Here is a 5,689-nt window from a genome sequence, read left to right as displayed (position 1 = left end):
GTGGCATGAATGGCCCGGTTGAGGTGCTATGGAATGTCTAGTTTCGTGAGCTCTCCTATACTCCCTTTGATGCTTTTCTTCAATTTCAGACACTGAGCTTTTAACTTTGCTTCACTATGTTGCTCTAACTGAGGCATCCCTTTCCCACGTCTGATCGATAATGACAGCATTCTTCATGTTCCTCTTCCAAATGTCTTTGTACCTCAGTTTTTGTCCTCCTTGTTTCTGTCAGCCTCTTTCCTAGGCTCAGTTCTCCGTAGAAAATGGTTTTGGATAGTCGCATGTCAAGCATGTGCCAGACGTGTCCAGCCCAACGAAGTTGGGAGGCTGTGATAAGGGTTTCCACGCTTACTGTTTTGACTCGCCTGAGGACTTCTACATTGGGGACCTTGTCCTGCCATTTTATTTTGAGGATTTGATGCAGGTGTCGCAGTTGTAGCCTGGTCAGATACTTGAAGTGTTTACCGTAGAGCGTCATACATTTGTTGGCGTAAAGCAGAGTTGATAAGACTGCGGCATTGTATACTTTCAACTTGCTGGTTCTCTTGATGTCATGGCAAGACCATAGTTGCTTTTGTAAAGCACCGAAGGCTTTGGTGGCAGCTTGAATCTGGCGGTCTACTTCCAAGTCTGATGAGTTGGTGTTGTGCATCTGCTTAATGCCTGTAATGTAATATAATGGAATGTGATCTCAGAAACAAATTTCTGCTTGCTGCATACATTTGACAAGGGCCAAAGTATGTATCTGACTGCATGGAAGAAGCCATGAGTTAAACCCTGTAACACATGCTGAAATAGCTCAGTAGGGAGAGTATTAGACGGAAGGTCCCTGATTCATCCCGGGTTTCAGGATTGATGGTTTGTGTATGCCTTTGACCAAGTGGGTTCTAATTTTTTTGCCAGAGCGAGGTCAGTATATGGCAGTAATTTGATGGTAAAAACAATCTTATAGCTGTGTTTTGGTTCCATGGTGTAATAGTTAGCACTCTGAATCTAGTGGTCTGAGTTCAACTCTCAGTGGAACCTCTGAAGATGTTGTTTGCACCTCTTGAAATAATATATTTCACCTGAAGGCTACTTTTGAGCAAGCTTGCATATCCCAAACCCTTTGGGATCATCTTGTTCCATCAACATGGAACAAGTTCTCTTCAAGATAGGTATGGTCCACTTCTGCAATTTTGGATCTGAGGTTTATTCCAGTACCATCACAGCTTCAATGATATTGGGCACTATAGGTCTGGATTTGGGTGCAACATGATGGCTCAGGGAGCATTAGAACAGTTGGCGGTGGCATGGTGGTGTAGTGGTTAATGCTGTCACCTCACAGACAGCATGTTCTGGGTTTGAGCCCAGTGGCTGATGGGGGCCTTTCTGTGTGGAGTATGCATGTTCTCCCTGTGCCTGTGTGGGTTTCCTCTGGGTGCTCTGTTTTGCCCTGAAGACATGCAGGCTACGTTAATTGGTGGGTCTAAATTGACTGTAGGTGTGAATGGTTGTTTGTCTTTGTGTTAGCCCTGTGATGATCTGGTGACTTGTCCAGGGTGTACCCTGCCTCTCACCCATAGTCAGCTGGGATAGGCCACACCTTGCTTGTGACCCTGCACAGGATAAGTGGTTACAGATAATGGATGGGTGGATGGAAAGTGTAATTGGCTGTGCCCCTAGAACCAATTCAGAGTGATAACTGCCCATCAATGTTTAACTCACTTGGTCTGCTCACATGGCGTGATGGACCATCCATTGTACCCTCTGTTGCCACATTGGATTGTGTGGGTTGGGCTGCAAACGAGCTCAAGTTCTGATCAGATCCTGTGCACTTTAAATTAAAAACACCTGAGTCAGTCCCCTCAGAATGAAATAGTAGTCAACTGGTGAATTCTCACTATGGACTTTCTGGAAAAGCAGTCAGCTAATGACTGTATTATTTAGTGGTGAATAAGAGAAGAGAAAATACAAAGAAAAAGAACATCTATCTGTCTATCATACCCTAACAATGGCTACTACCTTCCTGGATCCTTTGGTAATTGCTATGTTTTGGAGTGGTTTTGAGTGATTCAAGCAAGTAAAGATACATTTTAGAGTTTATGAAATTAAAGTTACTTTCAAAATGAAGCACAATTAGATGAATTGAAAAAGGAGCACTGATTTTTAAGAGATTCATAAGTGCTTCTCTTTGAGGCAATCTCATGTGTGTATTTGAATTTCCTGCGTCCTGCAATCAGTTGAGTTATTGTATTTCAATGACACATTCAGATACAAGGAATCGATTGACATTTTGCAAAACAACCAGAGAATCTCTTGTTTTGGACAACATTTCCCTCAACAGAAAAAGGTTTCCCCTGTCCTGAAAACAACAAAACCTGTAAAGTAGGGAACTGGCCAGTACAGGGATCGAACCTGTGACCTCGGCATTATTAGCACCACACTCTAACCAACTGAGCTAACTGGCCAAAGAAAAGAAATGTCATGGCTGCTGAGGTGCTTCACTAAATAGTGGTGAGGCGATGACTTTACCTTGAACAGATGTATTTTCTCTTGATTATTGTTTTGAAGGTGGCACGGCGGTGTAGTGGTTAGCGCTGTCGCCTCACAGCAAGAAGGTCCTGGGTTCGAGCCCCGGGGCCGGCGAGGGCCTTTCTGTGTGGAGTTTGCATGTTGTCCGTGTGGGTTTCCCCCAAAGACATGCAGGTTAGGCTAAGTGGTGACTCTAAATTGAGTGTGAATGGTTGTCTATGTGTCAGCCCTGTGATGACCTGGCGACTTGTCCAGGGTGTACCCCGCCTTTTGCCCGTAGTCAGCTGGGATAGGCTCCAGCTTGCCTGTGACCCTGTAGAAGGATAAAGCGGCTAGAGATGATGAGATGAGATTGTTTTGAAGCCCTCAGTTCGACCCACTCACATATTTACACAGGGGGATGAAAATCCCAACGTCCAGTCTGAAAAACTTATTCTATCTACTGAGCAAAGTCAGCATGGATAGCTTTAACAATGTGAAAGAAGGATGCACACCTACTTCCCTTCTTCAACATGGTGGTCCAAAAGCCACCATGTGCTCTGAAGAACCACTTCTCGCCAACCTCGACCCAATTGCTCTCACTGAACAATAAAGCAACATCTGCTTCCTGAAACATGCGTCAAAAGATGGAGAAGCAGGCCAAGGATCCCGTGTCAGGAAATTAGGTAGTTTTAAAAGACTGGAGCCTTGAAGATCACCTAGGAAAAGGCTTCTTCATGTACTGAAAACAACACATCCAATAAAGGATGGAAATAGCCGGTACAGGGATGCTTTTATGGCTGAGGACTACAGTTGACTGGCTAACTTTTGGACTGCAGTTGTCATGAACAGTTTTGCACTCAAGTTTCCATCAATGAACAGTTTATAACATCAACAAAACAGACTCGATGTTAAAAATTTTATAATCACGCTATCAGTTATCTGTTAAATGAGCTTCTTCAAAAAAAGCTTCTGCTCACAGTCTGACCATGGGCTGTGACCATCAACCAAAATCAAATCAGGTTGCAAGATCTTGAAAGGATTTAGGTGCAAGGTTGCACTTAATAAGTACAAACTGCCTTGGTATGAGCAGAGAAAATGCAATCATGACGAAATATTTCATGATTTCATCAGCAGATGACCATTTGCAGATGGATCTTTCACTTTCTGACAGGCAGATAATCGGACAGGTGGTGATAATCGGTAGCCACACTTTCTCCTCACTGATCCTGAACACAGGTGCGCCACTGGGCTGTCTGCTCAGTCCCCTCATGTACTCCTTGTTCGCCCATGACTGTACTGCTAAATACAGCACTAACATCATCAACAAGTTTGCTGATGGCACAACCATCTTGGGCCTCCTTACGGACAACAACGAGACAGCATGCAGAGAGGAAGTGAAGGCGTTAGCCAGCTGGTGCCAGGACAACAACCTCTCTCTCAACATCAGTAAAACTAAGGAGATGATAGTGGACTACAGGAGACAGCAAGGGAGGCCACACTAGCCCATTTAGTTGTAGACATTTTTAGGGCATCATCTGTGACAAAATCACAGACAGATGGTCTTCTTCTTTGTATCTTCTCTTCTCTTATTTACCACGAATAAAAATAATAATAATAATAATAATAATAATAAAGCCCCAAGACAAGGAGTGACACTTTCAGCCTTGACTTTGCTCCATTTTGGCAACCGCTCAGGGATTAATGCATTGGAACTGAAATGCACTGGGGTTCTTTTCAGTGCAAGTTGAAGCCTGCCTTCATGGTGTAAGCTGGTGGTGTCAACTGACCCTTCTATAGTGTTTGCCAATTAATTTCATCAAGGGTGTCATCTATTTCATTTACATTACAGAACTTTGAAAATGAGAATGCTGTCAGATTTGTGGAAATCCCTGATTCACAAATGTGGTCCCAGAATATGTTCGGTGCAGTAGATTTGATATTGTTTCCTCATCAAACGCATGCACTTCCCCCAGAACTGCTGGTAATTAGCAGAAGAATAGAATGAGGTGTGGGGGAGAAGAGAAAATATAATAGAGGGCAGCACAAGTTGCTTGGAAACCATCCATGAAGGCAGAAAACCCTTTTGCTTTCTTACACTCAAAACTAATATACCCTCCTGGGAAGGGAATCAAACCCTGGTTTTCTGTGTGATAAGCAGAGATACTGGCCACTACACTAATGAGGACAAAGGTCACCACCTTGTATAGATCATGGACAGTTCTGAAAAACTTAAAAAAAACAAAAAAAAAACAAGACAAGGACTGACCCTTTCAGCCTTGACTTTGCTCCATTTTGGCAATCACTCAGGGATTAATGCATTGGACCTGAAATGCACTGGGGTTCTTTTCAGTGCAAGTTGAACCCTGCCTTCAAGGTGTTAGCTGGTGGTGTCAACTGATGTTCGGTGCAGGAGATTTTATATTGTGTCTTTATTGACAGTTTGTCCCTGCTCAGAGAAATGCTGAAGATTGATTACTAAATTAAATAATAATGGGTCTTTTAGACAGCACAGCATGTTGTTCTGCGTGGCTCTTGACTCCCATCATGGACCCCAAACACTTCGGCACTGGCTAAAAAAGGTCTTCAGAGGCTCCATTTCCTGAGGACTCTGAGGAAAACAAAACTGCCTCAACAGCTGCTGATGAACTTCTACAGGTGCACAATAGAGTCACTGATCATGCACTGCATCACTCGGGCTGCACCTTGGAAGATAAGAAGACCCTGCAGCACATCATAAAAACAGCTCAGTGGATGACAGGCACTCCACTTCCATCACTGGAAGAAATCCATCACTCCTGGTGCACCCGCAGAGCCAAAAACATTATCAAGGACCCAACCCATCCTGGACATGGACTCTTTACCCTCTGGAAAGCGCTACAGAACTCTGTACGCCCGCACAACCCGGCTGAGGAATAGTTTTTACCCCATAGCTATCACACTACTGAACTCACAGCACTCACTGCCTCCGCCAACTAATCCACAGGTCTGAACAGCACACCTCCACTCACTCACTGCTGCTATGGACCCTTTTCACTCACGTGACCTTCGTAAACGCGATCGCCATTTTGGACATGAAGAAATAACGGTTTATGGCACAGACCCTTTCGGTTCTCGCTCATCTAGCTGCTACAATGACTGCTTAGACTGCAACAATAATACCTAACACACATTTAAGTCTCGTCTCGTCTCGTCT

The 5,689-nt window shown here is 44.1% G+C and overlaps 1 non-coding gene across 1 annotated transcript; it reads right to left on the bottom strand.

The window, feature by feature from the left end:
• Positions 1-2,376: 2,376 nt before the first annotated feature.
• trnai-aau (transfer RNA isoleucine (anticodon AAU)) lies at positions 2,377-2,450 on the bottom strand. Its single transcript has one exon. It is a non-coding gene; the product is annotated as a tRNA-Ile (tRNA).
• Between the last annotated feature and the right edge of the window lie 3,239 nt (positions 2,451-5,689).

This window comes from Neoarius graeffei, chromosome 18 (genome assembly GCF_027579695.1).
Source record: "Neoarius graeffei isolate fNeoGra1 chromosome 18, fNeoGra1.pri, whole genome shotgun sequence".
Classification (NCBI taxonomy): domain Eukaryota; kingdom Metazoa; phylum Chordata; class Actinopteri; order Siluriformes; family Ariidae; genus Neoarius; species Neoarius graeffei.
This window is presented reverse-complemented; position numbering and strand designations above follow the sequence as displayed.